General features: G+C 44.9%; 1 pseudogene across 1 annotated transcript; it reads right to left on the reverse strand.

Annotated features, from left to right (window-relative positions):
* Positions 1-1688: 1688 nt before the first annotated feature.
* On the reverse strand, positions 1689-3765 carry LOC147865483 (uncharacterized; annotated as a pseudogene). Its single transcript, XR_015529657.1, has 2 exons — positions 3371-3765; positions 1689-2585 (listed from the first exon to the last, which is right to left on the reverse strand). The product of XR_015529657.1 is annotated as an uncharacterized LOC147865483 (transcript).
* Between the last annotated feature and the right edge of the window lie 19223 nt (positions 3766-22988).

Below are 22988 nucleotides of genomic sequence, written 5' to 3' on the forward strand. Positions count from 1 at the left end.
GGATCAATGAAAATCCTACACTTACAAAAGATTGCCAATCCAAGCCAAAAGTTCATCTTCATGGGAAAAAGCTTTGCTTGGCACTTTCTCCCCAAAAGATAGATAAGAAAGAATATGGTATTTTCATTGGTACGTGTGAAACATAATGACATCATAAAGACCACTTTCCACTTTAAAAGGGGCTAATTCTTTTTGCCAAACATAGTGGACAACTACATGTAAGGATACCAATTCTAGCTTTTGTGCCTTGTCTATGACATATTTCTTTTAATATTGAAAGAAAATGATTTCTTTGTATCATTCTTAGCACAAATCAGCATGATCATCATATAAATTCTCATGTTATGCTCATTGATAATGGAAAGAAACAAACACATAACTCTCCATATTCTCTCAATCTCTAGGGCGTACTTCAAATTAATTACTTTTCAATCTTCTCACAGAAAATTTAATTATTCGATGCTTTCTCACATTGCATCAATGAGACCCTCTGAGAAAGACAATATCATGAAAGCATATTTTTCTTGTGTCCACCCATTCAACAAATTGATCAATCACATGATTTGTATTTGTACGCAAAAACAAACAATAACAACTCTAAAGTCCAAGAATCAAAAACTTTGACAGACCTCTATGAAAACTAAAAGATAAATGTGCATACACAAGGACATACCAAACAAAAACATGATCCTTTTTTCTCATCTACGGGCCGTCAAAGGAAGGGAAATATAAAAGATGCCCCTTCTATCAGTATCAATGGTAATATCAGTTCTCCGGTTGGTAAAATTAAAATGATCAAATTTCCCTTCGAAAAGAGTTGGTGCAATTAATGCACTTTAGTCGTAATATATCATGATTAATCAAATTCTCTCTTATTCACTGTCAACTCACATACTTCTCTTACTAGCAATCATGATTTGTCTCCCTCTCTGTCAAATCACCACAAACCATTGATAGCATGTACTCTTAAACATTGAGCTATATGGGTTGTCTACAATCTATTGGATATGGGAGTAACTACATGATTTTGTTTGTTGTCATTAATAATTATGCAAAAGTCATAAATTATTTATATTTATTTCAAAAAAATGTCACGAGATAATGGTTGACATGCGACTATCTCTTTTAGAGTTTATGGTTCCTTTTTGCTTATGAACACCACAACCACAATCATCTTGATCAACCTTAATACCAACATACGCTAACTCTATACCATCTTGACATTTTACAATAATGTGGTGTAAGCTTCAAGTATACAAGTCTAGCCATCACAATAAGTAGTAGTCCTTAGCTATGAGAATTTTAGCAGCTCATAAATTCTAAGAACATGATCGACATTTTGAAGTTTATTTATGGAAAGGTTTCTTATGGAGATTAAAGTAAGAGAAATGTTAAGTGCAACCACTTGGACAAAACTTTTATGTTATTTGTTTTTCATTTTTTTAGGGAAACAATAAGTTGAGAGCCACTTGCATTGAAAAGCAAAACTTTACTTGTAAAGATGGGAGTATGTTTATAACATATGCATATGCATGTATGTATATTGTTATTATAACGTCTCATATAGAGAGTATGCCATATTGGTAAGTCATGCGACTTCATTAATTCATGCACCTAGGTTCAAATCTCACTACATTAACTAAATTTACTATGAACAGCTTGAATTACAAGCACCATGTCCCGATTCATAAATAAACACTATTCAACGAATGACAAGGCTACCTTGAGGCATGATGTCTTTCACAAATACTGCTCCTTGTGAATTTACACATGACTTCCCACACTATTTACAAATGTTAGTTGCATTGTTGATGTGACAAGTGGTTTGACATGTTTCTTTACACACATTCTCTTTACAGCATGAGCAAACAATGTCAAAACAACTCACCGCAAAAAAAACAAAAAAATTTATGCACCATCAACAAGGGAATAAAATTTATTATTACTTTTATCATTTTTCTCTTAAGTGGCCAAACTAATGTCAATCTTGCCATCTTGCCACAAAAGCCCAACAAAATGGTCGAAAAAAGGTGGCCATAGCTAGAACCTTGTGCTCATGTACTCTTTGTATTGTTGAAGGCATGCCAATTTGCACACACATAAGATGTGACCGAATTTGAATGTTGGGAAACATGGTTCAAGGGAAATTGAGATGAGGGTGTAGGCAATAGAATCCCTTCATGGTCAAAGAGTGTGTCCCCACACGCAACACACTACGTCGTGGAAACCACCCCCATATTGTGAACAATATGTCCATTCCCGTGTTTTTCTTTGATGGTTGTGCTTGGTCTCTTGGTGCATTTCTTCTTCCTTTCCATATCCAAGAAATGAGCTAGAGATGGTGTCATGCCAATTGCCCGAGAGTGCAAACCCCCTCGACAACCTAAGAACATCAAACACCAAGAGCGTGTCCGAGCTATGATGGCCACCCTAGGGGCACTAGTCCTTGGGGTACCATATTCCTTCTTAATCCTCTTGGCTTCTAGTATCGTTGAGACACGTTTGGGTTCCGATTGTGAGAGTGAATGAATGCCGATCAAACGTCCCAATGTCGTGCTTCTCTCTGGGAAAAATGACCATGTCGACTGGACACCAAATGAATCCGCAAACGTTAGGACAAAATATCAAGCGGGAACCAACTTGTAAGAAGACTAGGCATGGAAACCATGGCAATGTAAAGAAAGATTATGCTAGAAAAGTGACCATTGGCCATGATTAGGGTTAAGAAGACAAGTCATGGAAACCATGGCAATGTAAAGAAAGATTATGCTAGAAAAGTGACCAATGGCCATGATTAGGGTTAAGAATACTATGATATGAAGAAACAAGTATGCTTATTTACAAAATTACATATATATGCTTGGTGGAAGTTGAGGTCCTAAATGGAGATGAAAACTTTAAGATTAATCACACCATTAATCACACCATTAAGCTTCTTAAAGTTTAGCAACATACTTAAGGGCCATGATTAGGGATTAAAAAGACATTATTAGTGTTTTGAAGCACATGATTAGGGTTTGAATAACATGACTAAGAGATTGATACAAACACGGAAAAACCACAAACCATATGACAACGTAAGTCTGCCATTTCATAACATGATTAGTAAGAGACATTATAAGGGATTCATAATTAAGGGGGTATTATTAGGGGGTGCTAATCACATGATTGAAGAAAATGAGTAGGGGGTTAATAATGTGATTAAAGGCCATGATTAAGTGGGTTAATCACACGATCAAAGGGCCATTGGTAGCATATTGATAACGTGATTAAAGGACATCAGTAGCAGGTTAATAGCATGATTAGGGGATAAATACAAAATGCTTTGATTAAGGGACATGATTAATGGAGATGTTCCTCAGGAGCTCACCTCTGTGTCCAAATCAGAGGATGACCAGGAGGCGGAAGTGATGGATGAAGGCACCGCGAGGGACATGGAACCATACTTTGCAAGGGATGAAGAATCGATGGCCTCAGCTGCCAAAGCAGGCGAAGATGCAGACAAGAACCTGCTGCACTGGATGGATTCAATCAAGATCGCACGAGCCGGAAGCCGCATGATCAAACCGAGAGGCCAGCCGTCGGATTGAGGGGACATTGATGATGAATCGACTGCTGCCTGTCCATCAGATGATGCCCTGCGAGTACATCCATGAGGGGAGGAGCTCATATCAATATGTGCAGCATCTTCAGAAGCATGGGAGGAGTTGTGGGGGGAGAAATCAGAGGTAGCCATGTCCCTGAACAGATCCATCACATTCAATCGAAGGGGGGGGGGGGGGATGGAAGGAGAAGAGAAATTAGAAAAAAAATTCCCAATTTCTTATTCTTCTTTTGTTTTGTGGCTTTTCTGTTGGCAGCTTTTTTGCACATGGAAGGGCCACCGACATACATATATATTATATACAGACAGACAGACAGACTGAAGCAGAAGGCAGAAAAACAAAGAGGAGGAAGATACAGAAGGAAAAGGCTGTGTGAGACTGCCTGTGTAAAGTCAATGGGATTTGAACCTTGGACGTGGTGTTATTGGGCTAACACACAAACAAATAAACAAAACAAAAACATTGGTTGACACAATGCATTGAGGCGGCTGAGTATCGAACTCTCGAGTTCACTCAAATTCATGATGATTGTATGAGATGCCGAGTTCACTCAAATTCATGATGATTGTATGCGATGCCGAGTTCACTCACATTCATGATGATTGTATGAGATGGTTTGTAACCCCGCCAAGCCAAACAAAGACATAGAGACGGCCAAGAGGACATGTTTCTAACTTGGGTTCACTTCACTTCGATTTCGTGTCTTTCAATGGCAATGTATGAGATGGTGTGTAGCCCACCACGCCAATAAAAGACATAGAGACAGCCAAGAGGACCGATTTCTAACTTGGGTTCACTTCACTTCGATTTCGTGTCTTCCAATGGCAATGTATCAGATGGTGTGTAGCCCACCATGGCAACAAAAGACATAGAGATGGCCAAGAGGACCAATTTCTAACTTGGGTTCACTTCACTTCAATTTCGTGTCTTTCAATGGCAATGTATCAAATGGTGTGTAGCCCACCATGGCAACAAAAGACATAGAGACGGCCAAGAGGACCGATTTCTAACTTGGGTTCACTTCACTTCGATTTCGTGTCTTTCAATGGCAATGTATCAGATGGTGTGTAGCCCACCACGACAACAAAAGACATAGAGACGGCCAAGAGGACCAATTTCTAACTTGGGTTCACTTCACTTCGATTTCATGTCTTTCAATGGCAATGTATCAAATGGTGTGTAGCCCACCAAGCCAACAAAGGCTCAATTTTCATGTCTTTCAATAGCATGTATGAGACGACGACGATCAAACTTGGGTTTCACTCAAATTCATGTTGTTTGATGCGACAACTTGAGAGAGAGAGAGAGAGAGAATGACTAACTAAGATTGAGATTGACAGACTGAGAGAATCAAGCAAACTATTTGGAGATCGTGTGAGATCGTTAGTTCAGCATACCGATATGACATGTAATTTAAACAAAGTGATAATATGGTGCGACGAGAACGCACGAAAGCAAGGCTTTAATTTCCAAGACCTTGAGTTTGATAGTCTTAATGCACTACATTGTAACCACAATGCGTGAAAAATGAGGATAAATTTCCCAAGACCTTGAATTAACGGGTCTAAATAGACTATCACTAAGGTATGCCCATTATCAAAAGGAACAAGCAACACCATAGATCTTTTGTTGATCATCCAAGTAGCAGACCACATGTGTAGGTAGGCCCATTGGAAGAGACTGAGAGATGGTAAGTTGACAAACAACCAATAAATCAGAAAAGAGTGAGGAAGTGACGGGGGTGTGACGAAATTAAGTGTGTAGTGTCTGTGTGAGTGTGCAATAAGACTCTATTATGTCACCATTTGTGTGTGTAATGATAATATGAGAGTTTATTAAGTTTCAATAAGTTTACAAAAACACCTTCATGTGTTTAAGAATCTTCAAAATGCCCCTCCTCATTGTTTCAAGGCTCTTAAATATATACTCATCCTTCTCCCTCTCACAAAATTAGGAGCTTTTTTGCCAACTCACACTCTTTCTCTTCCATACACTCTGGGCGGCCCTACTCTTTCATCTCTTTTCGCTTTGCTAAGACTTGCACGAGGTGAAAGAGAGGCAATGATCTAGTATAATGAGCGTGAGAAGATAATTTAATATATTCAACAAATGTTTTGTGAACCACTTGGTAGTCAAACATGATTATGTGTATACATAATCATATACTTACAAATCATCTATGGTTATGTGAACATTGTGCATATGAGGGAAAGTGAAGAAAGCATTAACATAAGAAATGCTTCCAAAGTCAAAAACACTATAGCTTATATAATGAGCACGTGGCCACAAAGCCATACTGGGCAACCATCAAAGAAAGCAAAAACTTATTTCATGAGTTCCTCACACATGCACAAAAGTGCCAGAGTCGCACAAATCTACAAATGAATGATTGCCCACAAGCGTCATTGTTTCTTGAGGAAACGTTAGTTAATTGGTAGCATAAGTATCTCAATGTCAATGTGTAAATGCTTTTCATAATTACCATAGATCCCTTTGCTTAAGCCTTAGTACATAACTGTAAAATTATAAACCATACGCTTTTGCAATACGCTATTTCATTTCTAATAAATTTTATTCATAATTTCTCATGTATGTAAAATTTATGTTATCCACAATATGTGTGCATTGGAATCCCAAAAGATGGAGAATGCTCAACAAAAACAAATGTGTTTTGTTTGTGAGGACTCGTAAAACATGTTAACATATGACTATTGGAGTATGACACAAGAATGATAGAAATTTGAAATATTGATATATTGCAAATATGGGAATGTGAGACATGTCCATATCGCAAATTTTGAGAACAAATTTCTTGAGAATTGCAAAGGTATATAGCATGGGAAAACACAAAATAAAACTTAGAAACTTGATACACGACCATGTTTGTAGACACCAAAATAGATGTCCCCCTAATCAATATCAAACAAAATAAAGATACCAAAAGGCATCCATCATGTCATACCTAAAGGACCTTTGTAAACTTAGATGACAAGGCAAACGCAATACCACAATCGAGACAACTCCATTAAAATTGAAATTCCAAAAGCTATCTTAGGAGTACATAAAATTGTAAGGCACTAAAAACCAAGAAAATATTAGTTACAACTTACAACATTGATGTTTCCAGAAATGTCAAAAAAGGAATCAAGGGCTTTTGGAGTCTTGGACAACATTTGGTAGAAGTCAGGTTTCTCAAAAAGACTACTTGAATTCCAAACAACATAAAGCAGACATGATGACATAAGTAACAAAAGATAGAATCATATGAGAGCCCTCAATAATTGTTCCCCAAAATCAGCTACATATGTAATTAGTTATCTTCTTGAGAGAAAGAATATTATTTAATATACACATTAATTTTATGCGAGAATAATTTTTAAAAAATAAATAAAATTTATGCGAGAATAGCATAACATAGATTTGTTATCGTCCACGAGGAGGCTAAATTTGACCTACAGGACTGAATAAACATATCGTCTTATATGTGATTCCTTCCTAAGAAGAGGAGTTACTACTCTTTAGAAAAAACTCTCTATGTAAAAATAATCCTAATCTTGGTAGAGATTTGGTGTCATACTCAAATCAAAATATCCATCTTACAAGTCATCGTACTTCTCGCAAGTTACCTTACGTGCTAAGCATGAATATAAAGGAATTTCAAATTATGAAGTCTTAATTAAGAGACGAAAGATCTCTTACAAAATTTTGGGATTCCTAGAGATCTATTGCATTACCCGAAGCTCCAAAAAATCAATACAATGAAATAGGAATTTTAGGTCTTATCAAAAGATGTCCTACCTAGCTATTAGAATAAGGGTGCAAGGTTCTTTGAGATGGAACCATCTTCAAACATTTTGGGAGATCAATGCCATTGAAAACTTCGATGGGATTGGATCATTGCTTGACTCTGGAAAAGAATTGAGTAGTGACAAAGCAACAAAAAAGAACATTTTTGGTAGAATTGCAGTTCTAACTTACATTTTTGTGTAAACTATTGTTTACTCCCTATGTTGTTGGACCCTCCAAGTCTTTGGATAAAGTAGATCAAGCGGATTTGAAGGCACTACCTTTAGAGAGAAAGGATTAAAGAATGAAGATTCTCTAGAGTTGGATCATGTATTCGCATTTCTCCCAAATTCCGAAAGGGTGCACAAATCCTTAAATCCACAACTTATCTCCCAAATCAAAAGCTAAGTATAGGATTGAGCCTATGTGAGTATTCTTCCTTCAACATCAAAGGTCATATTGTTTTCAAAGAAAAATTGCTAGCAAACATGAACTTGTACCCAAGGATTAGTCTTGTCAAGCACATCAAGGGAATGTTGAAGCAAATATCTCCCCATGTAGAAGACATATCCCTCCACGTGCTTAAAAAAATACTTAGATTGAACCGTGTATGGATCAGTGCAACCTTAAAACCATTATTAGTTGCTAGTCAATAAATGTCTATACATTAAGGATATATGATTTCTTGGTAAAAAAGCATGTAGACATAGTGTATTCCTAATACATGCACACATATGTATTATTCATTTTCCAATTTAATGTTTTTGTTTGTCTCAAAAACAAATCAACCCACATGAAAAAGGTCATGAGAAATGGATAATGGGAGAGAGAAAGAAATATAAATATATGAACATTACAATTGATCAAACATCTCTTATGATAACACCTCTTGCAAGCTAGGCAATATACACATCTCCCTAATGATATCACATCACGCAAGCTCATGAGAATACACACCTCTCTAATGATACCACATCATGCAAGCACGTGATATATGTCAGGAATAGTACTAAACAGAGAGAGAATTAGTACTAGAGAAGAGAAGTATTATTAGTACTAAGAGGACGAGACTGCGTAAGATTCCCGAAAGAGGAAGTGAGAAGAGGAGAGAGAGAGAGAGAGAGAGAGAGAGAGAGCGAATGAGAGAGAGAGAAAGATGATGACATCAGCTAATATATTATGTGAAAGATAAGTACAAAGTGGCTAAGAGGCTTAAGACTAGCGTTGAACCAATTTGGTTCAACATAATGCCTAGTGCCCTATTTTATAGTGTTCTTAGGAATAATCCTGAAGCTTCTAGAATGTTCCAGAGAGAGCTGGAATATACATCAATTTTCTATGATAAAACATAAATGAAAATAATATCTTACGTATTACAATTCATAGTCTAATGGTAAGAGCTCGACCCATGTAGCATAAGGTCATGGGTTTGAGTCCTATCATATCATGACAATATATATACTCAACTATTTTTCATGCTTGGGTAATGTTTTTTTTTTTTTTTCCAAAATGAAGCTACTTTCCCATTAGTTAGGAAGGATTATTACAAAGAGACTATACAAGGAGGCTTAAATATAGATCGGGGAATCTCCCTCCGATCAAGTTAAAGAAAATGTGACTACTTACATCGCCTTCCGGACTAACTACTTAATGTAAGTACCTACAACTAAAACAATGCCCTTCAATTATGGCTAGTACGAGACAACTCTTGGGGTCAACAGCGAAGGGAGGGTGGTAAGTGAGCCGGAAACAGCCAATGTGGGGGCTGGTAGTTCCACCTCGGGCCACTTCCTCCTTGTGTCACCATAGGCGTGTTCCGCCATTTCTGCCAAAAGCGCAAACGGGTAGTACCCACGTCAGTGGAATGGTTGCAAACCTCGTCCAATTGCCCTCATAGACAACTAATAAGCGCAAACCATATGTCCATGATCACTTCCTCCGGGGGCCGCACAAGATCCTGGAAGACCTTTAGGCAACGCGATTTCCATACATACCACAGGGTGAAGCCTGCGATCAGCATCCAAATGTCCGGGGGCCTAGGGGATGTGGACTCCAAGCCTCTCTCAAATCGAATCTTGGCGATTTTGCCTCTCATGCATACGTAGCACCAACTATCTGCATTGAAGGCGTCCGTCCACCTATCAACGGAGTGATCAAGCCATGCCGCAGCACTCCACAATGTTGTTCCTTCCACTTCACATGCCGCAAGGAGGCAAGTCACTCTATCCGCATTGAAGGCGCCCGTCCACCTATCAACGGAGTGATCAAACCATGCCGCAGCACTCCACGATGTTGTTCCTTCCACTTCACATGCCACAAGGAGGCGAGTCACTCTATCCCATACCTTTTGAGCGTGAGGACAATCCCACAGACAATGCCTTAGAGTCTCAATAGGTTAATGGCAAAGTGGGTAGCCTAACGGGCCGCCATGTTTACCTAGCCATTCGCCAACAGGAACCACATTATGATCGATTTGCCACCAAAAAAACTTTATCTTTTCCGGCAAGTGGAGACGCCAGAGACCCTTCCAAAAGGTAATGAGCACCTCATCAGGGATGCCCAATGTACGCCAACCATTGCATAAGGGGCCGTCTAGCTGCAGTTGAAAAGTCTGACCCAGTTTAGTGTTATACTCAAAGAAATGACGAAATCTGCCATCATGTTTCCACCTGGAATCCCCTAGGTCCCATTCTAGTTCGACGAGGGGACGACAACCATATACCCATAACTTCCAATGGGGTTCCACCTTAGCAACATCTGGGTTTGTCTTCCAGATGTTACCAACCTGCGCCACCACGCAGATTGGGTGCTAAGAGCCCCTACTTTGAGTCTCCCCAAAAATCCTATCTCTTCTCGATCCGCTCACGCCCTTCAACGCCTTAACCCTTCCAGCCTCATCAAAGAGACCGAACCAAGCATCTTCTCTCACCTCCCCCATCGGAACCCTATCAACTGCCTCAGCTATCAATCTCCGCATTTTCATGGCTCCCTTGAGGGGAGGGAATGGGACCTCCTGGGCTCCTCCTAAAGCCATCGTGCGTCTCCAATAATCTAAAGAGTGAAGCTCTGTTTGCACCAGCTTTCCCCATGCTAGGCCCTTAAGCTGGCCTAACATCATGTCGTCACTTGTTTCCACCTGAGGGTTCCAAAATAATGGTTGTCTAGACCACTCGATTAGCGTCTCCGGCATGTGCTTGACCAAATGATGTCGTACGTGACACCATGCCCACAAGATGGAGTTCGTGACCCTCTCCTCCGGAAGACAAGCCATCTTGGGTGGGACTCCACGCGTGCAACACCAATTCAAGGAGTCGGGCCAAGGCCTACCATACTTGGGAGTCCCTGCCTGCAACCTATTGCGAAGTAGAACCTTCCAACACCCCTTACCTGGCAGGAGGCAGCGAACCACCATTTTGGCTAGCAATGATCAGCTCTTCATTAAGGGGTCTATGAGGCCAAGCCCCCCTTTGGCCCGCAGTTCTGTTAACCAATGCCATGACACTCTGGCGGAAGCCATCGGGTTGTCCTTACCTGACCATATAAACCCCCTGATGGCAGCCTTAATCACGTGCAAGCCTGAAGGGTCCATAATCCAGCACGGGACTGAGTGCCACATGGTGGCGAGCATCACTTGGTTCGCAATAAGAACCCTACCAACGAAAGATAGTTTAGACAGGCTCCATTGGTTCAACTTCTTGCTTAGTTTGGCTTGCACATGGGACAATTGCGCTCCCTTGGGGATTGCCCTCCCCATCGTAAATATGAGGTACTTGAATGTCGTCCCATCAGGGACCCATGCAAAATCAGGATGGGGATGCCACCTTGGCTTCTCTTGTTCACTGAACCAGAGGTCTTGGGTTTTATCCCAATTGATCTTGGCACCAGTAGCCTGACAAAAGTCTTCAACAAGATGTTCAGCTCGCTGCAAATTTGCATCATCGCCCTGCAAGAAAAGGACCGTATCGTCAGCATATTCAGATAACAGAAGATCCTCAGTCACATTGGGGATGGGCGATCCCCTCATTTCGTTGCTTGGTGCATGTAAGTAGGCCGAGAAAGCCTCGGTTACAAATAGATAGAGATATGGGGCTAGGGGACAACCTTGCCTCACTGAGCAATGTATGTAGTTGGAAGGCGGGGCCCCAAGCACCAGATACCAACACGCTACTGGTAGCAGTCCGATAGAGTGTAGAAATGCAATTCCTCCATTGCGGGGGAAGGCCCATAGCTCTCATCACTCTTTCCAAAAAGGGCCATAACACCCTATCGTAGGCCTTCTCAAAGTCTAACATCAAAATAGCCGAGCTCGATGTGGTGCGATCTGCCAATGCCATAACTTCCCAGAGAAGCAGTGTTGCCGATTGGGAACATGGACTGCGGTTAGTCCTTCGATCTAGACCTCCAAGTGGGTGTGGAACAACGAATAGGCGTCTAAGCGTAATGCGTAGGGGAATGTTCCCTGTAACCTATCAGTGTATAAGGGAGACGGCTACAACCAAATCCTTAGCAAGGGTTACACTTACGTTCTTACATGCTCAGGTCTTCAAGACACACACACTGGATTAGCCGTAGCTATACACAGAGAATCAAAGAAGATAGAATTCTATTATGAGACGTTTCTTACATTCCCAAAATTACACGCTCCCCCTATCAGAGGTTTTCTGCCCTTTATATACGCAGGGTCTATTTAGCTGTTCACGCTTCCTGCATGAACCGTTACATGCGTTATGATCTTATATTATTTCTTATTCCTATGCTCTTGTTCGTCGGTTACTATTCCGGCGGACAACACCTGGCACGCCTGTGGGACAGTGCCCTGGCACGTCGGACCCATCCCGTTAATCCTCTTCCAAAATGGCCCGGATGTTTGGGTCTGTTGCGGTGTCCACGTCCGGAGGTGACGTAGGGCCCGTAGGTGCATCGTGGTGTGGCTCCCCTGTTTGGTCGGGCTCGTTTCTCCCGGAGTCGCAGTCGTCGTGAGTGGGCGGTCCGGGTACGGTGGGCTCTTCTTGAGCTAGTGGGTTGGGCTCCGCCGTTGTCGTGCTTGCAGTCGGCTGCGGCTCTGCCTCCATTGTTACATCCTCCGTGGTGTCGGCCGTTTTTGTACGTTCCGGGGAGTGGGGCGGAGATTCCGCCTGGCTCGCACCGTTCTCCGTGTGGTCCGATGATAGCGTGGGCTTGTGCGGATTAACCTCCTCTTGTGCAGTGGTTTTGCTGTCTGGTACTGTGGGGGACTCCGCTCGTCGGTCCGTGTTGTTCTCCATCGTTGTCATTTCTGGCGATCGAGCCTGAGGTTCCTCTTCTTCAGCCGTGCCCGGAATTGGCGTCGCCCTGGATTCCTCGTTTGTGTGCGTGTTGCCGGCTTGTGTGATCTGGTGAAATAGCTCCTCCTGGCTTTCACCAAAATCATCTATGAGCTGCGCGAGTTCTTCGGAGTGTTGGTCCGCTAGCGCACGATAGTCTTGCGCTAGGTCCTCTCATACGGCCGCAATTCTCTCCTCATTTAGTTTATAGAAACCTCGGCCGTCTTTTCGCCGGTTCTCCCAGTCCACACAATACACGTGCAATTCCGTTGCTTGGGTTGCCCACGCCATCCATCCTTTGTCCAACGCCGTTTAAAATTGTGCTATGAACCTCTCCCGATTTGTTTGGAGAAGGATACGCACGTTATCTGTGATGGCCTGGCAACGGTTGCGTGCGTCCTCCATCGACTTCTGGAGGTTTGCGATTTCTTGTTGTTTAACCGCCGCTGCTTCTTCGTACATGGCCTTCAGGCCCGCCCACAGCTGGGATTCCTTTGCATGTTGTTCTTCTAATTTCCCCATTTCATTGTTTAGGCGGATTTCGAGCTGATGCCTTCTTTCTTGTTCGACCACCAATTGCTCGTCGAACCATACCTTCTTTTTTTCTAATAAGGCCTGGAGTCCCGTGATTGCTGCCTCCGATTTCTTCGCGTCCTCTCGTAATTGGGCATTGTCATCTTTTGTCCGAATGTGCTGAGCTACCTCCGCAACGAGTTTCTCTTCAAGGGTTTTTACTGCCTTCCGGCCGTTAGCCCATATCTCCTTTTCTCTGTCTGAGGATTGGCGTAGTTCCACTCGAAGGCGGTCAATTTCTGATTCCGCTAGTTGCATGGCCCTTTTCGCTTTTGAGGCAATGGCGGTCTGAGCCTCAATTTCTTCCTTTAAAGCGTCGATGGCGTGGTTTGGTGGCGGAGTTGCGTTGCGCCGTAGTCGCGTGAGCTTCCAACTCCGCGATGCGTTCGTTGGCTTTTTGAAGTTCAACTTGGGTCAGTTTCACCTTCTTCCAGACATTCTTATTTTTTATGGCCATCTCCTTGGCGCCCGTGCTGACCTTTGCCAGTTCCCGATGGACTTCGACTAGTCCCGTGTTTAATGGGGGTATCTCCATCCCCACTCGGCGTACCCCGGCGTTCCTCTGTCTGCCGACCCTGGCTAACCGGTCCTCATCGTCGCTCTTCGTCGTTTGTGTTAGGGCACGCTCAATCATCTGGCGTTCTGCATGCTCTTTGGCCATTCGTTGGGCGGCTTTTACCTGTTGTTTTGCCAGGAACTCCATGAGCTCAAAAGAAGTGTCGAACTGTAAGAGGGCGTTGAACTCATCGGCCGTATCCGGGATATCCGGATATGCCAAAACCTCGCTTTCCGCTGTCAATACGGCTTTCCCTCGTTGGGACTGGGTCGTAATGATCGGTCGTGGCTCCCGGATGATTTTGAAGGTGGTATTGGGTTCCGTAGCTGCGGAGCCATCGCCTTCGGTCGGTGTTTCTATCACCGTGGGGACGTTTTTGACCAACCCCCGCCCATCTTTCCTGTCCAATCTACGCCGTTTCGGTCTGGGGCTATCCCACTGTGTTTCGGTGTCTGGCTTTGGGGCTGCTTCCATGGAACGTGCCGGTTGTTCCTCCTGTGTTGTCCGTGTGTCTGGCTGGTCAGTAGGTGGTGTTGTCCTTGGGTCAGGTTGGGCGGGTTGGGGTTCCTCTTCCCACTCTGGGGCCGATAACTTCGCTAACCTGCGCTTCGCGGATCGGGGCGGGGGCATGGGCCGGTTGGGCTGCGGTGATGGCAGGCCTCGGGGTGGAAATAGTACCGTAAGGTACTGTTGTATGATCGGCCTGAGCTTTTTGCCTGCCTGGTACGCATGCAGGCCTTCCCTTAATGTCGGCCCTGTGATGACCCCCCCATCGACCGCGCGCCCCTCAAAGGTATCGATAATGATGCCCACCTTCTGCTTAGGCATCCCATATGCGTTGACATGTACGCAGTCGACTTCTAGCAGGGACTTGGCAACTTCACAGAAGAAGGGATCCGGAATCTGCTTGGTTCTATAGGCCTTGGCGGAGGAGGAATATGGCCCGAAATATCACTGCAGCGCCTCTGCAGGAGGGATTTCGAAATGCCTTTCGCCTAGCGATGACAGGTCCAACTTCTTCCGGATGGAGGAGTTGGTGATCGTGTCGATGTTAAGCTTCTTGGCGATGTCCATGGCATCCGGGTGTGGGGGTGCTTCTGCGACCCGGATGTACCCATCCAAGCGTTTCTCCACAAGCCATCGGCGTAAGGCAATAGAGATGAAGATCGTCATCGCCAGAGGAGATTCGTGGGAAGGAGACTGGTGGTTGCGATGGGCTGAAGATGTGTGATAGGATGGAGGAGAAGGTGAAGGGGAGGAGCGATGGAAGCGTTGATAGCTAGAAGATGAGTTTCTGTTTTGTGCAAAAAATCTTCTGTTTCCTTCTTTTTATGGCTTAGGGTTCATTGGGCGGTGAGCCATCGTGGCGCCCCGTGTTCTTGAACTAGGAGTTTGTGCATGCCTTTAGTCGTTTTAATAGTCGCTATCTTCTCCTTTTTTTTTCTTTTTTTTTTCATAACGGTTATCTACAACCTATTTTTACATTATGGTACAAGTGGGGCCGCTCATTTAAGGTGCGGGTTCTCCGGCTCTATCCTGTTCGGCGGTGAATGGGTTAGGTGGCGTAGGGCCCAGGTAAGGTTTGAGCTGAAACCCATTCACCTTTTGTCGGACTACTTCCCCGGCCAACGTACCTAGTCAGAACGTGCCTTGTTCCGCTCCAATTATCCAGTATGGGCGGGTCCAGCGGAATCGTAACTTCCCCGACATATGGCCCATGTGAGTTTGGAAAACCAGCACTGCTCGACCCACGGCGAACTCCTTTTCCCTTGCGTTCCGATGTCGATCCACAAACGCTTTATGCCGTCGCTATTCCTACTCCAACACAACCATGTTGTGGACGTGTTTTTCCCCTAGTTCGAGGAGTTGGTGGAGCCGTACCTCCTCCGACTTGGCTTCTGATAGTCGGTTTCGTACCTGAATTCGTAAACTAGGTACCTGAAATTCAACCAGCATCACAGCCTCTAACCCAAACGCTAGTCGAAACGGTGTTGACTGTATGCTTGTTTTGTAGCTAGTTCTGTACGCCCATAACGCACTTTGTAGTTTGGTATCCCAGTCCGTTCTATTTTCATTGACAATTTTCTTCAAAATGGTCTGCAACGTCTTATTGGTGGATTCTGCTAATCCATTCGCCTGCGAATAATATGGCGTACTCTCTTCTTATGGACTACGGCGTAATGTTGTGTTAGTTCTCGAACAACCGTATTGAGAAAGTGGCTCCCCTGGTCACTGATAAGCTCAATCGGACAGCCGAACCGGCACCAGATGTGCTCGTAAAGGAATCTGGCTGTGACCGTTGCCGTATTTTCACGTAGTGCCTTTGCTTCTACCCATTTGGTGCAATAATCCGTGGCTACCAATATGTATTTATTGCCCGTACAGGCTGCCGCCGGCGTGAAGGGCCCCACAAAATCCAATCCCCACTTTTGGAAGGGGTCTAGCGGTAATACGGGCTGGTGTGGCATCCTTGTGCCCTCCGCGGGTTGTCCCATCCGTTGACACAAATCACACTTTCTACAATACGCGGATGCGTCCTTCTGTGTTGTTGGCCACCATAAGCCCGCCTGCCATACTTTCTGGGTTGTAACGTCACCCGCGTAATGGCCGCCTGCCGTGCCGCAGTGTGCCTCCCATAAAACCGCTTCCTTCTCATCCTGTCGTACCCCACGTCGCCAAATGTCGTCACTTCCTTTGTGATATAAAACGCCTTCAACGAGGCAGAAGTGATGGCTTCGGACGGCTAGTCGTTTCTTCTCGTCCGTGCGTAATTGTGGTGGAGGCAGTCCCGTAGTCAAAAAGTACGTCATTTCCATAAGCCGCCAGTCCGGAAAGGTCGATTCCGTTCTTTCTGCTAGTGTCGCTACCCGCAGGATATCGGCGACCGGAAAATCGTCGTCATCTTTCTGTACTATTTCTCCATTCTCGAGTCTGCTCAAAAAATCCGCCACTGAGAGTCGCGTCCCTGGTCGGTGTTGGATTACGAAATCGAATTCCTGGAGCAACAACATCCACCGTGCCAATTTCCCTGTCAGGGCTTGTTTCTCCACCAAATACAGTAGCGCCGAATGATCCACGTGGAACGTGAATTTCCTTCCTAATAAATAGTGCCGGAATTTATTGATGATATAGATCATCCCTACCGCCTCCCGCTCCGTTGTGGCGTAGTTACACTCTACTGTTGATAATTTGCGACTAGCGTAGTATACTGGCCGGTACCAGCTTGGTTCAGTGAGCTGCATTAGTGCACTTCCTATTGCTATGTTTGAGGCGTCGACGAACACGTGGAATGGCTTCACCCAAAATGGTGGTTGTACGACGGGAGCCTGTGTGAGCATTATCTTAAGTGCCTCGTAGGCCTTATCCTCCGTTGCAGTCCATTGGAAAGGAGTCCGATGTACGGCAGCACGTAACGGCGTGGCGAAGTCCGCCAAATACCGTATCATCCAACTATGCCACCGTATTTGTCCTAAAAACCGGCTGAGTGATTTGGCGTTTGTCGGAGTTTTGGCTTGCGTAATCGTAGAGATTTTGTTCGGGTCAACCACTATTCCCTCCTTGCTGACTATATAGCCTAGGAGAGTCCCGTTGGTCATGCCGAAAGCACATTTCGCGGGATTCAGGCTTAAGCGTGCGGTGCGGCAACCTTCCAGGCACAGTTGTAAGTGCGAAAAATGGTCTATTGTTCTCCCATATACCGCAAAGTCGTCTAAAAAAACTTGCATGAACGCTTGAATGTATTCCCCAAAGATCTCCGTAATTGTCCATTGAAATGTTGCCGGCGTCGTCTTTAGCCTGAACATCATGACAACTGCCACATATACTCCCTAGTCCATGACAAATGTCTTCTTTTCTTGGTCCTCGGGATGCATGCATACCTGGTTATAGCCACTAAAGCCATCTAAAAAACTGTACATCTCATGGCCTGCGACGGCGTCCAGTACGCTATCGGTGAAGGGTAAGGGAAATGCGTCCATAATGGTGACGACGTTTAATTTTCGGTAATCTACGCATACCCGTATTTTGCCGTTTTTCTTTGGAACGACCACTATCGGGTTAACCATGTCGCTTGTTTAACTGGTCGTATGAACCCCGCCTTCAGGAGCTTGTCAATTTCTTCTTTCACACGGGTCGTGTACTTCGGGTTCATGCGGTAGCGGCGCTGTTGGACGGGTTTCGCGTCGGTTGCTAAATTGATCTTATGCTGATAGAACTTGGGATCTAACCCCTTCATGTCCTCTTGAGCCCAAGCGAACACATCCTTATATTCCGTGAGTAGTGCGATCATCGTGTTTCTCTGGTCCGGCCTTAATTCCTTTGCGATGGAGAGGAAACGAGGCTTCGACTCTGTACCCATATTTACTTCTTCAAGGGCGGAAGCGGTGACTCATCGTGAAATCTCCATTTCTCTTTTGAATGCCGCCCATGCTCTGCTAAGTTCCAATATGGACTCTGGGTTTGGTTCATAAGGCTCGTCGTGGAGAATAGTGGTCGTGGCATATTCCGAGGGTGTTCGTCGAGGTATGCCTCTAATTCTGCATCCTCCACCCCAGCCAACATATTTATATCTTCTGCGTATAATGGTGTTATACCCTTCGGTTGTGGCGTGCTTCCTTCCATAGTTACGCGAACCTTGGTGCGTCCGTGTTGGAAACTGATACACTTGTGTTGCCAGTTCTGCTTGATATTTGCTGCCTGAAGCCATGGTCTGCCTAGAAGCATTGGGTACGCCCCTGGGGCGTCCAAGGCGAGGACGACCGCCGAGATGTCGAATCGGTGTCTGCCCATGATAATGCCTATTTTGCGAATTAACCCTAATGGTCGTACTGAGCGGGTATTTGCCATTCGGAGCCAGAATGGGCAAGCCTCCCATTCTGAAATGCCTAACTGCTCGCAAGTTTTCACGCTAATTACATTGACGCCTGAGCCGCCGTCGATTACGCATCCTGGAATTTCCTGTCCGTGTAATATTAATGTAATAGTCAGGTTGTGTTGATCCACTACCGGCGGTCCATTGCTAACGTCTGTAAGGTTTGTAGCGATACTCACCTCGGGTATGCCTGTCACCCGTTCTTCCATGGTCTGGCGGAAGCGTGGGACTAGCTGCAGCAGTTTCTCCATGGTTAACGTTATCTCACAGCCCGCTAACGCCTGCCAAATGGGGTCTGGGACCGGTCTTTCGTCCTCTGCTCGCTCCATTGTGTTCACGGACTTCTTCCGCATGCGTTTCGTATTTGTTGCGTTTGCTTTTTCCACCCACGCTTGGGCTTGTCGGCGTACCTCGTCTTGCGCAGCCCAATCAGCCATTTTTGTTTGCTGGCGTGTCGTGACTTGTTGCACTTCCGCTGTAATCGTATTGACAGCGGGCCCCTTTCCCTTGCGTGCTGGGCATTGCGTGGCATAATGTCCGGGTTGCTGACAAATAAAACAATGGATGCTTTATTCACCCTTCTCAGCTCCTGGTGGTGTGTGCCGCTCCACTGGTGCTACTTGCTCCTCGCGGTCTGGCCTCGTTTGTCGGAACATACGCGGTGGCTGTTGTTGGTCTCGTTGTTGTTCCTGGTGCCGCTCATCCCCCGAGCTTTCGTCGTAATGTCGGTGATCTCGATATTGCCGTGGCTTACCACGATAACCATTGAAGCCGCCCCGTTTGTTTGTCGGCCGGTGATTCTCGTAGCGCCGACCCCCTTTGGCGTAACTCGGATGTCCACGATAATCCTCGTCCTCTGGTTCGTCCTCCTCGGAATCGTTGTGATTTCGGTGATTCCGGTGGTGTCGGTCCTCCCGTGGGTTGCGATCCTTATACCGTGGTTGGTCTTCTTGCCTCCTTTGTTCAGTTCGGTGTGGTTGATGTTGTGTGTCCATGCTGCGTACTGCGGGAGTGGCTCTGTTTAACATATTGTATTCGCATTGGTCGACTATGTGAGCCTTCGAGTGGCAGATTGGGCAGTGGATTCGCATATTGCATTCCACTGCGGAATGCCCCGAGTTCAAGCAAATCGTGCACTGGATTTCTTGACGAAACTGGCGTTCCTCGTCCTGAGGTAACGCTTGTCGTAAGGAGGACATAGACAACCTTTCCTCCTCGTCATCCAACTCGAGTTGTAACGCTCGTTCAATTACCATATCCGTCGTTTCCCCTTTCACGCTATTGTTGTTGAGCGTTGCCCGGATGGGCCGGCGTAAAGCTGCCAGAAATGTTTCCCGAGCCTCGTCCTCCGCGGGGCTCCGTTCTAGTTTCCGTCGTAAATTTTGGAAACGTAAGCTGAAGTTCGCTATCGTCTCGGTCGGTAGTTGCTTAATCGTATAAAACTGTCCGAGGATTTCGCATTGTGGAACCCTCCGATGGAAGAATCGCAAGAAAGCGGACTGCAGCTGATCGAAGGTTGTTATTGCTGGTAAATCCATCTATGAATGCCAAAACGCCGCTCGCCCATCTAATGTTAACCCGAACTCCGTCATTTTTGACTGGTGTGCTACCGCCTCCGAAAGGCTCTACGCCATGTGGTTCGCATTCCAGACATTCAGGAACATGCGAATATGAGTTGCGGCGTCCGTTTCGCCGTTAAAGCGGGGGTAGGCAAAGGCCATGGTGGGGGCTGTGGTGAGCGTAGTCCCCGCGTCTCGTCGAGTTATTTGGAGAGCGAAGAATCACCTTTGTACTCACGGTAGGTAGCACTGAGGTTGCTGAGGCGAGGCTTTTGCCGTGCGCGTTCTTCTGCCTGGCGTGTGACGGGCCTTGTTATTGGCCTGTCTTGTCGTGTTGGTTCTCTGGGGGCGTCTGCGGCTAAACATCCATTCGTTGTTGCTCGTCTGTGAGAAGACACTGATCACCAAGCGTGCCAAAAGTGTTGCCGATTAGGAACACGGTCCGCGGTCAGTCCTTCGACCTAGACCTCCAAGTGGGTGTGGAACAACGAATAGGCATCTAAGTGTAATGCGTAGGGGAATGTTCCATGTAACCTATCAGCGTATAAGGGAGACGGCTACAACCGAATCCTTAGCAAGGGTTACACTTACGTTCTTACACACTCAGGTCTTCAAGACACACACAGTGGATTAGCCGTAGTTATACACAGAGAATCAGAGAAGATAGAATTCTATTATGAGACGTTTCTTACATTCCCAAAATTACACGCTCCCCCTATCAGAGGTTCCTATGTGAACCGTTACATGCGTTATGAACTTATATTATTTCTTATTCCTACGCTCTTGTCCGTCGGTTACTATTCCAGCGGACAACAAGCAGCACATTATCAAAGATACACCTACCCCTGATAAACCCTGTTTGATTCTCATGTATGATGTCTGGTAGGTAGCTTGTTATCCACCTAGCTGTCATGATAACAGTCACATCATGCATCGAAAGGATCATGACACTCACGTTATGACTCGAAAGGATTTGAACCCACGACCTTGTTGTACACATGTCAAATCCTTAACCATTGTATTAATATTCTTATATGTATAGTCTCTAGAATATGAAATCTAATATCATAGGAATATTCTATATTACTCTACATTCTAGAATGACCTAGAATATTCTAGAGTGTTCTATACCACTAGAACCTTCTAGAATACTCTAGAGATCTTCTAGATTACTCTACATTCTAGGATAACCTAGAATATTCTAGAGAGTTCTCTATTACTTATAAATAGGGATCTACCACCCATCCCAAACCTAAATTGGTTCAACGCCATTTTGTAGCCTACTCTTTGTAATCCATTTTACGCTTCAATATAATAATTCTCTTTCAATTATCTCTCTATCTCTTTTTCTCTCTCTTTCTCTCTCTCAGTCTTGACAGTTTGAACCAATTTTTTTTCCTTTCATCTCTTCGTCTTCCACAAACCCTAACAAGTTCTCTTCTTCCTTCTCCTCTCCCCTCATAAGCTATGGAGTCCGTGAGCAAACAAGAATACATGCGTGTTCTTTCTGAGCTCGACATGCTCACGAATAAATTTGTGGCATTAGAGCATGAGAATCAAAGGCTACTTGGAGATCTACAACACGTGAGCGCCGAAAAAGCTCAACAATATGAAGAGTTATCACAGCGGGTTCATCAACTTGAGGCGACTATATTGTCATTACGAGAGCAAGCGTCGGGGGCTCAGAACTCCCCTAGAGAGCCAAAGATCAGCCTCCCTGCCAAGTTTGATGGTACGAGGTCTTTATTTCGAGGCTTTTTGAATCAAGTTCGTTTAGTTATTCAGCTACATCCCAATCGGTATCCAACTGATGCTGCTCGTGTGGGATTAGTGGGAACTTTGCTATGCGGTACGGCGTTAGCATGGTTCGCACCACTTCTCGAGAAGAAATCACCATTGCTGGAGGATTTCGAGGCCTTTGTTAAAGAGTTTCAAGCTAGTTTCGGAGACACCGACAGCACTAGGACAACGATAAACAAGATTCGAAGGCTCCGACAAGGAGATCGTCCCGCGTCGTCTTATGCAGCCGATTTCCGTCTCTTGGCATGCGATATCCCTTGGGATGAGGCAGCTTTAATGGATCAATTCCGTCAAGGTTTGAGAAATGATGTCAAAGATCTTCTTCTTACTTTCCCTGAAGATCCGAAGTCACTTACAGAAGCCATTAGTCGAGCTGTGCGATGTGATAATCGCCTATTTGAGCGACGTTCTGAGCGCCAACAAATGTTACGCCGCCAACCTGAACAGACTTACGCTTCCGTAGTCGCAACGCCTCCACAAGTTTCTAGACCCATTACAAGGGATGGCCCAACTCCGATGGAAATAGAGTCAACACAACGTCGTGGGCCGTTATCAGATGCTGAGAAGCAACGACGTCGAGCGCATCGCCTCTGCCTGTATTGTGGTGGTCCAGGACATATAGTTGTAAATTGTCCACATAAACCAAGGCGTCAAGTATACCAAGTAAGTGCCCATGAAAACCCTACATCGAGTTCTATTGTTACTTCTAATAACATAAATAAGCCTCATAGTCCATGTCATGAGAATAGATTCGATGTCTTGAGTCAATTAGAGGATGTGTTAAACGAGTAAGTCCGGCCAAAATAGGAGCCATTTGGCTGGACCATCCTAGCTATGTAGAGTTAGTTCCTAGTCGTGGTTCCATTTCATCAAATCAAGTGAGTCGAGTTGTTTCAGCACAAGTCGAGCTTACCACATCTACATGTCATCGAGTCC

The sequence above is a fragment of the Azolla caroliniana genome, unplaced genomic scaffold, assembly GCF_043228905.1.
Source record: "Azolla caroliniana isolate FFs.n. ecotype wild unplaced genomic scaffold, voAzoCaro1.0.p SCAF_4, whole genome shotgun sequence".
Taxonomy (NCBI): domain Eukaryota; kingdom Viridiplantae; phylum Streptophyta; class Polypodiopsida; order Salviniales; family Salviniaceae; genus Azolla; species Azolla caroliniana.